Genomic DNA, 15,412 nt, shown 5'->3' with positions numbered 1-15,412 from the left:
AAATGATATATATTGTGACAATCAACTCTAAATTCGACTAATTAAATTGTAATATAATGATACATTTAAAGGATGCTTTCTCTTTTGCATTATATAAACATATAGTAGGCTTTAAACTAAGGAAAACAATGTTTGATTTCAGCACCTATCCTCTTCGCTTTTTTCTTTATTCCCTATACATAGAACTATGACATTTATTCTATTATTTATGCTATTTATTCTTGCTTCAAGATATCTCATAAACTATATAAGATATCTTATAAATTATATAAGATATCTTATATAAGAATTGTTCATAAGATAGTTTTTATAAGCTATCTCATATATTATATAAGATATCGTTAATGTTATATGAGATATCTTTAATGTTATATAAGATAGCTCATATACTTTATAAGATATCTTATAAACTTTAGAAGATATCTTATAAAGTATATAAGATATCATATAAACTTTATGAGATATCTTACATTAAAGATATCTTATATAACATTAAAGATATCTCATATAACATTAAAGATATCTTATATAATATATGAGATAGCTTATAGAAATGAAATTATATAAGATATCTTATATTTTAAAGGAGATATCTTATATATTACATGAGATATCTTATATATTATAGGAGATATCTTGAAATTCGAATAAATAGTAAAACGGCTTGCCATATCGAACGGTTCTTAATCTATAATTTTCCTTTTTACAATATGCCTACCTCTTTCCTGACCGTTGAGTCATTCTTACGTTACATGTAAATAACAAGATACTAGAATGGGCCTACACAAATAATTTACAGCTATACAAGAACAGAATACAATTCAAATACAGTCATGCCAGTAGATTTATGAACGTTTTGTTTTGCTTTTGCATTCGTTCTTGATTTGTGTGATAATTATCTTATAAGTTATAACTATTGAAAACGACAAAAATGCACGTTTATTTTCACACTTACCTCCATTGTCATTAAAAGTTTCTTCTAGTCGTATATTTAAACAAAATGACCGTATATGAACTCAAATATAGTATGGACTAGATTAAATGCATCTGATTGATAAAAGACATATAGTTACACACCTGAATACCGTAGGTCCAAATAAATGATGGATCTGGAAAATTCATATTCTTAAAACGGTTACCATTTTCTTTTGTCTCGAGATTTTACGGACGAAATCAATACACAAAGAGAGGTAACTCAAGCTGGCGCTGAATGCACAGAAATCTCTGTGATACACGCCTTTTGATTTATATACATTGTATGTATCTTACCAATTCAAAGTTTTACTGTAAATTTGATTGATATCTTGATATGATTAAAATTAGACGCTTAAACTTTATCGATTCATATCTTGGTCCAGACGTTTTTAGAAAAGTTTGAAAAACGATTGTCGTGCATTCATTTAGCTTTTAGCTATATATTTTCCATAAAATGTGTAATTGGAAGGAGATGTGTAGTAGATTTTGAAAATAATAATAATAATAGCTCCCAATTGCAAGTTACATATTCTCATGAAGCCATATTAATCATGAACACGGACTTCATTCTGATTTTACTCTTCCTAGTTTCCTTGTAATATGTGTGCTGTTAGAAGGCAATTGCTATAACTTATAAAGATTTAGATTGACTTGGCAGTAGCTCGTATCCAATATCACCGGACAAAGGCGAAAAGATAACACGTGCTTCAAAGTCCTTTTCACATTAAGATATAAGAGCTAGACTAACTTAAAAGATACAAACAGATATAGTAAAAGATTCCAATATTAACTCGCTGCAGTTAACAGATTCTAAAAATCCATAAAAAAAACTTGAATAAAATAAGAAAAATCGCTCAATTACTCATAAATTTTATTAGTAACAAGCGCGTATCATTCTTTCATAATACCAAACTTTAAATTAGAGCAATACACTGTCAGTGCGAAGAAAACAGTTTGAAAAAAGTGGACAATAAAAAAACGAATCCATAAATATCTTGCCAAGAGTGTGGTTGTACACGCCCATAGCTGTCATTTTTGACTGCCAATGAAATGATTCTTCAAAAGAAGCCAATTGAAAAATGACACAGAAATTAACAACTAAAGGTCACCGTGAGACCTTCAACAATGAACTAAGCCCATACCGCATAGTCATCTATAAAAGGCCCCGAAATGACAAACGTAGTTCATGTAAAGGAGGCCTATTTATCAATTAAAGATTTTAGTATAAGAAGAGCTATATGTAAAATGAGAATAAGTGCTCATGATCTTAAAATTGAGAAAGATAGATATAATAAAAAATACATAGAGAGAACTCAACGTCTATGTCATCATTGCTTATCACATGGATCAAATTCTATTGAAGATGAGACCCATTTTACAGTAAATTGTCCATTATATGATGAACAGAGGAAATTATTATATGATAAAGTTATAACTTTTTGTACTAATTTTAAAGAACTACCTAATGATAAGAAATATTTCTGGCTGTTCACAAATGAGCATTTACCAACTCTCATGTGCCTAGGAAATTACATTATTAAAGGGTTAGAAATAAGATCCAGATGTAAACAAAATATATGAAGTAATTTAGTATTTTATTGTTATAAGATTTAATATAATAGTTATATAAAACACATGTTGTGTTAGGCTCTGATCCTGTTCATAACGTTAAAGTATGTATTAGTTTTCTGTTTTGTTTTTTCCAATCATATTGTGTTGTAAAATGATGCCCTTTATGGGTTCTTGATTAGATTAATAAATTTCTTATCTTATCTTATCTTATTCAGAAATCTAATTTTTAATTGCGAATATACTAAGTTTTTCTACCAGTTGAAAGCAGAAAACTCCGAGAAAGAACATAACTGTTGATCAAAACGTTACCTGCTGGACAAAAATACTAACTCGCAACAAAAGTTAAGAAAAGTAAAGATTGATCAAATTAAACCTAGCCGAACTAATTGGTTGAACTCGGGTGTTCGGAATGGTGAACAATTTCTGCTCAACTATCCGTACCCGATATCTTTCTCGTGAAAAGTAAGACTTAATCTTGACTTAAATTTTTTTGAAGCAAAAGAGAAGAAAAACCGTAAATTACTGAAGTCTAGCTATGGTAAGCATTGAAAAAACGCATAGGGGTGAGGTTCCAGACAACAAGTAATATGGGAATTTTGTAGGCGGGATGCTGCAAGGCAAGCTTAATCGCCTTTGCTATGTTGTTCAGATTAACCTGTATACGCACTGACCAATTTATACCTGAATTTTACGATTGGCATTACGAGTTGGTTGACCGTTATGGAATACTAGTAACCGTTTCACAGATGATATCGGATGTGTTCCTTATATCGTAACTGTCACATACCGTAATATTGACATATCTTAACCGGATACGATCCGGACATTATTGTTATATATTATAATACTCTCCTGTATAGAAGGTTAATAAAATATCTTGTTATTGTCAATATGTCATCCTCATAGTTATTCAACATGGTGTCAGATTGAACCACCGCTCATCATCATGAAATTAAGCCATCCGTAGATGAAAGCAATCCGAAAAGTTGCAAGAACAATCCAGCTACCTAAATTATCATAATCATGGATGCACTATCAGGATCACACCCCAAAATGGACTGGGAAGCGACGGACCTAGTGACCGCTTGGAAATCTTTCCAACAACACACAGAATTCTGGTTCGCGGGACCTCTAGCCAAAACTGCTGAAGCACAAAAATGTAACTATCTAATGATATGGATCGGCAATAAAGGAAGGGACATATACTCGACCTGGGATCTTTCGGAGGACGATAAAAAGAAACTTGATGTGCACTATCAGAACTTTGAAAAACACGTCCGCCCTAAATCGAATAAGATTTATTCACGATACAAATTTTTGAGCCGTGTACAAAAAGAAATTGACACTTTCGAAGAATATCTCACAGACCTCAAAATATTGGTTAAAGATTGTGGATATGCGACGCCGGAGGAAATGGTACGTGATGCCATTGTTTTTGGAACTAAAGACCACAAAGTTCGGGAGAAATGTATCACTGAAGGGTCCGAACTCTCGTTAGAAAAGGCTATAAATTTCGCTAGAACATATGAACTTTCAAAGGCTCAACTTAAAACTATGGAAAGCGAAGATAAAACAATTAACATGTTAAACAAACAAGGATCAAGATCATCAGGTAAAAAGTATGGCAAGCAATACACACCACAAAGGGGACCACCTCAAAATAACAAGGGGCAATCACCCAATTTCGCAAACAAATGTAAAAACTGTGGAGGTAAACATGAGCGTAGAAAATGTCCTGCATTCGGGAAACAGTGCAACAAATGCCATAAATACAACCACTTTGCGTCCGTCTGTCTGTCATCAAACAAATCATCAAAGAAAATGCACACTTTAGACATATGCAGTGAATCTAATGATGATGAACTTTTTGTAGCAACAATTGATAATCAAGAATTAAATACCGACGAATGGACCGAAACAATCAACGTCAACGACGTACCAGTTAACTTTCAGCTAGACACAGGTGCAAAGTGCAACGTACTTTCCCTAAACAAACTGAAAACCATTTGTTCGCATCCTATCATTACTAAACAGGTATCGCCACTACGTTCATACTCAGGACACATCATTGACACTGTTGGAGTAATTAATCTTAGGTGTAGTTATAAATGCCAAGATCATGCTGTGAAATTTCACATTGTAGACCGTAATGTACAATCTGTAATAGGTGCAAAAACATGCGAAGCCATGAAACTCCTAAAGCGCATACATTCAATCACTCAAACAAGCAATCCGCAAGAAACGACAAAACAATTTTTACCAAAAAATATGGAACACCAATATGGAGATTTATTCACAGGCCTAGGATGTCTACCAGGAACACATAAGATACGTATCAACAAAACTGTAGCACCAGTTGTACACGCACCGCGTAAGATACCCATAGCTATCAAAGACAAAGTCAAAGCTGAACTTGATCGTATGGAGGACATTGGTGTAATCTTCAAACAGCAAGAACCTACACAATGGGTCAACTCAATGGTTACTGTCATTAAACCAAACGGCAAAATTCGAATATGCATCGATCCACGTGATCTGATCAAGGCAATTTTACGTGAACATTATCCGTTAAAAACAGTAGAAGAAGTTATATCGCAAATGCCGAACGCTAAAGTCTTTAGTAAATTGGATGCCACCAGTGGATTTTGGCATATTCAACTAGACGAACCTAGCTCAAAGCTATGCACATTTAATACACCATTTGGACGTTATAGATTTGCTCGCTTACCTTTCGGAATAAATTCAGCATCGGAAGTATTCCAGAAAATTGTGTCTGAAATGGTATCCGACATTGAAGGAGCAGAAGCGATTATCGACGACATTCTTATTTGGGGATCAGACCAAAAAGAACATGATATGCGTCTTAAACAAGTTCTGGACAGAGCGCGAGAATACAACTTGAAACTCAGTGCCGGAAAATGCGAAATCAGCAAACCGGAAGTAACATACGTTGGACACCGTCTAACAAGTGAAGGTGTGAAACCAGACCCGGAAAAAATCCGTGCCGTTAATAAAATGTCAAAACCGGAGTGCGTCAAGGATCTACAAACCTTCATGGGTTTTATTCAGTATCTTGGCAAGTTTATGCTAAACATGTCAACAGTCAGTGCACCGTTAAGAACACTTTTAGAGAAAAACACAGCATGGCACTGGGATGAAAAACAAGAAACTAGCTTTCAGAAGTTAAAAGAAATGGCAACAAATGCACCACTGCTGCAATACTACAATCCGAACAAACCGCTTACACTCAGTGTTGATGCTAGTTCAAAAGGACTTGGAGCTGTACTGATATAAAATCAGAAACCAGTTGCGTATGCCTCACGTGCTCTTACTCAAACACAACAACGATATCCACAGATCGAGAAAGAAACTCTTGCAATTGTTTATGGATGTAATAAATTCCATGAGTACGTATATGGTCGCCGTGTTCAAATAGAGACAGACCATAAACCGCTAGAATCAATCTTCCTGAAACCGCTTCACCAAACACCGCCTAGATTACAGAGACTTTTAATAGCATTAGAAAAGTATGATCTTAAAGTTGACTATAAACCAGGCAAAGAGATGTATCTAGCAGATCATCTCAGTAGATCGTTCCTAAAAGAAACAAAGGAAGTATTAGTACCAGACTTACACGTGAATGACATTCATTTGATATCATACTTGCCAATTGCACCAGCAATGTATGCTAAATTTCAGAAGGAAACTGCAAATGATGAACACCTTCAGGAATTACAAGATGTCATATTTAATGGATGGCCAAATGAAAAATCTGAATTTATACACTCTTTGAGGCCATATTGGACTTACCGTGATGAACTTTCAGTCATCGATGGACTATTGTACAAGTCAAACAAAGCAATTGTACCAAAAGCGCTACAAAATGAAATGTTGGACAAAATACACGAATCACATCTTGGAATCGTAAAGTGCAAAAGCCGTGCACGTGATGTACTATTCTGGATCGGCATGGGACAAGACATCGAGGACAAAGTTAAAGCATGTGGACTTTGCGCTCAACATCAGTCTCTAAACGCAAAGGAACCGATGTTAATGCCAGAAATACCGGAAAGACCCTGGTCAAAAGTTGCTACCGACTTATTTGAATACCAAAAACAACATTATCTATTAGTAGTAGACTACTACTCAAAGTGGCCAGAAGTTATGAAACTAGACAATGAAACTAGCAAAAACACCATTGATTACTTAAAAGGACTAATGTCAAGATTTGGATATATTGACGAATTAGTTTCCGACAATGGTCCTCAGTTTTCTTCATTAGAATTCAAAAGATTTGCTACCGAATATGGATTTAAACATACAACGAGCAGCCCACACTATGCTCAGTCGAACGGACAAGCAGAAAGAAGTGTTCAAACCATCAAGAAGCTAATTATGAAATCGAAGGATCCACACAAAGCTCTATTAGACTATCGAAACACACCGTTGGACATTGATCTTTCGCCAGCACAATTGTTCCTAAATAGGAGATTAAAAACATCACTACCTACTTCATTACCGCTATTGATGCCACAAAATGTCAACAACAGTGAAATTATCAAAAAACTCGAAATTCGCCAAAAGAAAGCTAAAACCAACTATGATAAACATTGTGGACCTGAATTGAAACAGCTAAAACAAGGAGACTCTATTGTAATGTACACAGATGGAAAATGGAAAGCAGGAAAAATAATTCAAAAACACCACACTCCTCGCTCCTATGTAGTACAAACATCAGATGGCAGGCGTTACAGAAGAAACCGTAGGCATATAAGACCAACAGCTTACAATGGAAACACAGTTGATAATGAACATTTCAAGAACAATCACAATTCAACCGTCCGTAAAACTTCAACTGTCTGTAACAAGTCACAAACACTAGACCGCAGTGAAACCGTTGCATCCGAGGAAAATGAAAGTATTGAACCATCTAAGTCACCCGTGACAAGATCTGGAAGAACAGTCAAAGTGCCAACCAAATTAAATGACTATGTTCATGATGTAAAATAATTTGTTGAACTGTCAAGTAGATTTTAGAAAGCATTTAGCTAGTTTTAGTTCGTTATCTAAAGATAATGCACCAACAAATAATAAATTATCTTAAGTATTGTGCACTTTAAATCGTATAAAGTATCAAATGTGGAAACTGAAGTTACAGATTAAGTGTAAAATATGCGAAATTATCTGTTGAAATATAGATACAAAAACCTCTCCTCATTGTAATCTTACACTGTTTCTAAATAGTTGAAGTAACATCATGCAGGTGTGAAATAGTCATTGAAAACAGAACATTCAATTATTTAATAGATGTAACCTGATATATTATAGCCTTATAATCATTATTATGAAGCATTAAATTCCAAATAGTAGATTTTAGTTTTCCCTCAAAGCGTTTGTATAGTTCTACTTTTATCTTACATAAGCACACTTAAAAAACGATTTGAAATCTAGTAGAATATTGTATTACACTTATTTATAAGAACATCTTATTAAGCAAACTCATTGTAATCCAAACTAAAAACCCGAAGCTTAGCTTCACACCCTCTACAATGATAATATATGATAGTAGGTTAACATCTGTTTTACATTATTTACATATGTCAAATATATAAACACCTGTAAGTGTGCCATGTTCCTACATGTTAAAGGATATGTAGAACTTTAACATGTTTAAATCTTTGTGAAATACATGTAGATTTATGTTTGACTACAGTAACTACTTGATGCCTTTTGATTACTTTAACATTGAAATAGCTGTAAAGGCTTTTCTGTATATTGTAAATGTTGTTAATGAAAATTGAGGTGATTGTAATCAAACAAAGGAATACAATACCTATATTACACAATTCGTAGTTCAGAAGCAACAGCAATTGCTTTCTAAAGATAACTGCGAGTACTCTACGATGAGTGTATTTTTTCCCTTTGTCAATATTTTGTATTTGGTAACATTATGATGGGTTAAACACTTTCTACTGAGTTTTCGTTTGTTGACATGCTGTACTGTTACGCCACTGTCTAATGTTATGGTGAAGGTTGAACGCTCATAAACATTTTCATAATCGAAACATTCTGTCCAAAGTTAGAATACTGTTAATATTGATTTACGCTCTGCATGTAGTCATTGAAAAAGGTCAGTTTATTTGTCTTTATGGATAGTTTTGTAAGCGTTGACATAATGAAAACAAGAGTGGTATGTTTAACACTGAAACAACTATCAACCACAGACCACATAAACTAGATTTCATCTATTAAAGGTTACTCTTTAAACATGGGCAAAATACAGCATAGCATGCTTCAAAAGACGTTGATCACCTGATCTTTTTGAATGGACTCTCATAGTTAGTTAATGTTAAAGTCACATACATGTTCAACATGGTCCTGATTTCCAAATGTGAAACAGTTTTGACCTCTATATTTGTCTACTTGTAACGAACGAGTCAGTGTTGTTAAGTAATTTGTCCCTAAAAACTATAAAATACAAGATTTTATTAAAAGAAAAATATATAAACCGAACATTAATTGAAAAAAAATCAATTTACTTTTATGCTCTACTGGCAAATAAAGGAAAGAATACTCTTGGTTCAAACGACGTACATTATCATCGCCATTTAAGCAGAGTATAATATACATGTATATACTTTTTATCTTAACTTTATGTACTTCTTACTTTAACAGAATTTACTTTCTTTATTCAAACTGCCTTTCACGAATAATACATAAAGTCAGCACTGTTTTAAAACCTTAACTATTTTGTTGCTATAGATCTGTATCCCTACTAATCTGTAACGTAATATCATTGTCATCCTCAAAGCAGAATAAAAGGAAAGTCACGACAATCATTGCTCGTACCACGTCAGCATGTGTTTTGTGCAATTATTGTTTTAATTAGCTACCTTTTTAGAATAAATCGAGACATGGGTGTGGCAAAGAGAGACATAACATTAAAGAAAAAAAACTAGGTTTATATAATGATATTGATTAAATTTAAACTGCATGAAATTTGATAGACAAATATTCAAAATATCGAACCGTAGTTCTATTAAATGTTTAGAAGTATACTTTTTAACTTTTTGAAATTATTTAATAGTTTAGTCTACTATTGTTATACCGACAATGAGCACATAAAATGAAAAATATGTAATTGTAACCGGCCACACCTTTCAAGTCGAAACTTTTTTGAGTTTGTAACATGTAGCGGGAATAATTACCCTTCTAACCTTGAAAAAGTAGACAATGATTCCAGTTATTACAAAGCTTTGATATATAATTGTTTTTTTTTTTTTTTTTATTGACGATAGAATTTTTACCACTCACGTTCCTACACACTTGATTACACAGCTACTTTTGCAGAGGTACTATTTATGTACTATTTATATACCACAAATCTGTAGTACTGGAAATCTACTTTTAATATTCAGTACTATTGTGTTACTTACGAATTTTTGAAATATTTAAGTACCTGTATTTTACAGTACTTGATTTGTACTTGAAATTTAAGTACTACATATTTTTGGTTGCACGGTTACATTTTCAGCATTTTGAACGTTTGTCTTTTTTCAAATCTCATGAAATCATGATGTTCAAACATGGAATACTGGTCATTGTTGGTATCATTTTTGTACCAATATTTTGAGTACAAATAAAGTACTGGAAAATACAAGTACCTAAATATTACAATAATTTTAAAGTAAAGAAATAGTACTAAATATTACAAGTAAATTTCCAGTACTGCATATTTAAAGTACAGAAATAGTACCTATGCAAAAGTAACTGTGTATATCCCCTCTTTTTTCTTTTCCACTACCTTATGCATTTAACATTTGTATCCGGAAAACGAAATATTTGTCAATGTTTTATTTTTAATCGAACATCAAATAAACTTATACTTGACTACATGTAAGTTTAAATTATGAAGGGAGAGGATAGGCAAAAACCCTTTTTTTTCGGGGAGGGGACGTTCGAGTTTTCAACTCATCAACTCATAATAACACAAGACAAAGCTTTGTCAGAAGTAGTCGATCATGACAATATAAAAATGTCTTCATACATTATTGTTTCTTTAAGGTCTGATCTCAGATTAACTGGTATGGCACAAAACCTAAGGACAAAAAAGTACACAAACAACTATAAATTGAAGCTGACGTCTGATCAACGTGAACCTCACCATAGACTTGGAGTGATCTGATATTTTCGGAAATCGTTCTCCAGATGCCTTTCAGGATCACATATATCATGCAAGATGCATTGAATAAAAAATCGTTCTTTGAAGTTTTCTTGTCAATTTGAGTCTTTTTAAAATATCCAAAATTTGTAATGGTACTCCTTAAGATATGTTTCGATTGTATTCTGGGACTTTCGCGTTCCTTGGCTTTTTAAAATTTGTCTCGTATAATTTTAAAAATTTAAAATACCAACGGAATGGTAGACAACACTTTGATAAAGTACTGCAATAACTCGTGAATAACAAGTATTTGTAAGCATTGAAGTATCATATTGATTAATAAAGAGTGAAATGAGTCCGTGATTATTTGTTTTCCTTTTTGTTAATTGCAATTCTGTCTAATATATGTTCTCATGTTCAAAAAAAAAGCCAACAAATGCAATCAACTCCCTTATCATAATTATATTCCATCTTCATTTTAAAGACCGACCAGAATACCTTAAATACAAGATCTAGATTTTGAGACATAATTAATTGATACATAAACACTATTGCCTACACATGGTTTTCAGGTACCTTTGGATCTTTACCCTCTTTAACAAAACTAAAAGGCATAAACCGGGTACAACATAAGTTTAAACTCCGGAAACCAACAGTATTGTATAACGAATAGACAAAATATGTTTATTGAGGATAATAAAGTAAAAAAAAAAACACAAACGTTTATTCCCTTTTTTATAATTCTGAATTACCTATTTAATATTAAAGGATGGAAAGATCTCTGCAGACATGCTGTTCTAAGATACCTTTATGAAAATATTTTTTATAATTTTGAAACAAAAACAAACACTTCGTCCATTTCCCTTACGTAACAGAAAAAATATCTTAAAGCCATTACCGACTTTTTAATGTCTCATTGCAAATGTAAAGAGAAGGCTGACAAAATCAATTGAACAATTGGAACTGCAAAGAAAGTTGTTTAATATCGTATTTAACATTTTAAAAACAAAATTATTCTAAAAGTATACTAGGACCTAAAATAAATCAGATACTCATTGTTTGACGTAGATACCCAAACGATGATTACACATTTACCTACTTTCTTAACCATCAGCGTAATTAAAAGAGGTCGACACCTATGCTCAAATATCACTAACAACTGCTATACTGTACTTCAAATGTCTTAGTTGCCAAAAAAAAAACCTCTTATCTGTTTCATGTAACAATGTTAAAAATGCAAATATTTTGGTGATGAATATGCAAAATGTTCGTTACCTTTCTGCTGTTTCCAAAAGATTGATTAAACCATATTCATTATACATATCGTAAACTATACCATACATACAGATGCCAGTTGGAACACATAGACACAGACAAAAATGGTGTAAACGTATCGGAATAAGATGCACCAGAGGTTTCCGTATAGAATAAAAATCTCCTGGCATGAATAGAGTAACTGTTGTTTGATTTGAAATATATTCAATAATAGTTAATGTCCATTGAAAATAACACTTTGCCAGGGAGATGACTGTTGCTTTCCATTCCTTTGATCTGTTTGAGCTTCTAATTTTGTCATTTGTTCATGGACTTCACCATTTGATTTTTCCTCGGAGTTCAGTATTGTATGTTATTTCAAATTTTTATAAATTTAGTGCATCCGAAGCTCTTTTCTGGATTATTCTTTATCATCAATGCTCAAACCGTATTGCTGACAGTTTTCACAGTTGCTAAAGAGCATCAATTGGAATGCATGCTTTTATTGACGATAGAAAAACAAGTAATGGTAACGATGTTGACCCCATAAATCGTTAAAATGTCTATGTATACCTGCTTCAAGTGATTTTAAACTACGAACATTTAAGTCTTGCCTATTAAGACGGAAAATGGTAGTAGAGAAATTTGAACAGAACTGTGATACTAAAAAGAAGAAAGGATATCTAAGATTAATCATTACCCGTAATGGTATAAAAGACAGATTAAAACATAAACAAAAGAGGCTATACGAAAAGACAAGCAAAACACTGCACTTGAGAAACACGCGTCATGCAAGCCGAAAACCGGTGTATACTAAGATAAACTTACCGCTCAAGAATAGAAAGTTGACGATTGACCAATAAAGGCAACATTAGTACACCGATGTTCAAAAAAAAAATCGATTGAGAGAAAACAAATCCGGGTCACAAACCTAAACCGAGTAAACACATCAAATATAAGAGGAAACAAAGAAACAACAGAAACACTGAATTGAACAAAAACAAACGACAATCACATAGCAACTGTGTAATTGCCATAATGAAAACATGTTGTTGTATTTCGGAATCAACACGGGTACTACAAAATATGAAAGTCATAAATCGGTTGATAAAAAACAAATCCGGGTTACAAACAAGGGTTTTGAACAATACAAAAATAAAATAACATTTACCATATAAACCGCTAACGAACAGAAGTACACCCGAAAAAAGAAATACGATTAATATTTATCCTTCATTGTGATATGCTGTTCAGTTTTGTAAGTAAATGAGGGAGAGGAGACTGCACAGACACACAAATCATATAAATGGCCAATTTAAGCTAAATTTCAAGGTTAAGCAAAACCTAAAAGTACTGTAACGATAGATATATAAATAAATTCAGAACTAGATTGAGTTCGTTACGTGTCATTCAGCAGGACATAAACCATTCACCACGGTTACACCATTATTATGGAAATCCTAATGTGCATTTGATATTTGAGTTTGATATTGAAAACAAACACTGCAATCAATTACAGAACATTAAAACTTAATGGCCATAAGCCATGTAGCGAATTATTACAGTAAACGTCTCAAGTTATTCCTATTTACATTTTTATTGCACATGAGGACTAACCGATTATATTGGTGAAAAACAGAAAAATTTCCAATGAAGATTGAGCTATCAAGATATATTATAATAATTGGATTCATAAACACATACTCATGAATGTATCTATTTACTTCGCATTCAATGATGATATCGTATTTAATAAGATATTTTATACTACGTTACTTTTAACATGACATTACACATATAAAATTCAACCACATTACCCTTTAATTCTTATGTTTATCCCTTAGTTATATTTTAACACTTGAAAAGCCGATTCTTTGTGTTAGCAAATACATGAAATTGAAAACTTTAACTGTTTATAGAATATAGCCAGCTTTCATTTTTTCCATGTTGTATAGCATGAAAGTATAACACTCTCAAAAGCGTAAGTATTATTTGAGCGGTTTACACATGCGCATGCGTTGTCTTTGATCTAACATGTACATGTAAAATGAATGCATTATAATATTTGATACACTGACAGTTCGCATATCTGAAAAGTTTTCAAAGACACCAGGTTAATGATTTAGAACGCCTTGCAAGATTGGATTATTTCCGGAATATAAGAAAATTATCTCGTAGCCCACAACCGTGGTCCAAAACTCGCAATTGGTAAAATTTAGAGATGATAAAAATAAAGTAGAATGACATCAAGCGTAAATAATTAACTTTTTTCGTATAACCTGACAACGATTGGGAATTTGTATGAGTTGTTGTACTTTGTTTTTGGTAACATTTGTCTATGGCTTACCGAGCAATTTACCTGACAGCAATTTTGATGTCTCAAGAGGTTTATACAAAAGAATCATGACAAATACAAAAAGTCAAAAGTTAAAATCGAGCATCAACCAGCTTCCATGATAATGCCATGGGGAAAAAGATACCGATAATGTAACTACCACAATGTTATACTTTTGTCCATATGTCTTTTGTCTTTTTTATTTTGGTCCCTCTATTGTATGCTTTTTTTTTTTATTAAACATTAGCTCTCGAATGTATCATATCATCGAAAAGATATACTCTCCGTGTGCAAGTAAGATGGATTATTGCATCAAAAAGCAGACACATTACGCTTTCACCGCTTATGAGATTAAGTTTATGGTCGAATGAGTCCATCAGTATTTATGAAGTTGTTTTTCCAATTGATTTGAATATGATATTTTAAGTAGTTATCAAAGGTACAAGGATTATAATTTAGTACGCCAGACGTGCGTTTCGTCTTCATACGACTCATCAGTGACGCTCATATCAAAAGCCTTTTTGATAACACATTTTTTTACGATGACATCAGGGTAAAGATGTCCTCCACCAGCGACATCGACCAAGTAGTTGCAAAAGCGAAACAAAAGTACGGATACCAAAGGGATATTCAAACTGATAAATGAAAAATAAACGTACAACGCTATTGCCAAAAACAAAAGCAAAATACCAAAAGACAAAAAAAAAAAAAACAAAAAAAAACAGTACACAAAACACAACATAGAAATACTGCACAACATGAATCCAGCATAAAAATTTAAATAATTTCAGGCGCTCAATTGGATTATCAGTCTTATTCGATAAGTCACATTAAGGTAAAAGGGGGCGGAATTGTAGTTATGATAATTTGAACATATTTGATGTCATCTGTGAAACAGATAATACAAAGCGGTCAACCAACCTCTGATGCGTCCGTAAAATATATGAATGGATAATCTGAACTCCCCCACAGCAACTCTCTATCAAAGAAATCATGATTGCAACTACAAGCCCTGAAATATGGTATCAACTGGGTGGTGCTAGTATATACAACAGTGTGCAGGTGTTGCTTGAATGTTGCAACGTAGAAATTGAAAGTTCACAATTAGAAAGCTG

The sequence above is a fragment of the Mytilus galloprovincialis genome, chromosome 4 (genome assembly GCF_965363235.1).
Source record: "Mytilus galloprovincialis chromosome 4, xbMytGall1.hap1.1, whole genome shotgun sequence".
NCBI classification, from domain to species: domain Eukaryota; kingdom Metazoa; phylum Mollusca; class Bivalvia; order Mytilida; family Mytilidae; genus Mytilus; species Mytilus galloprovincialis.
The sequence above is the reverse complement of the archived record's forward strand: the minus strand, read 5'-3'. Positions refer to the sequence as shown.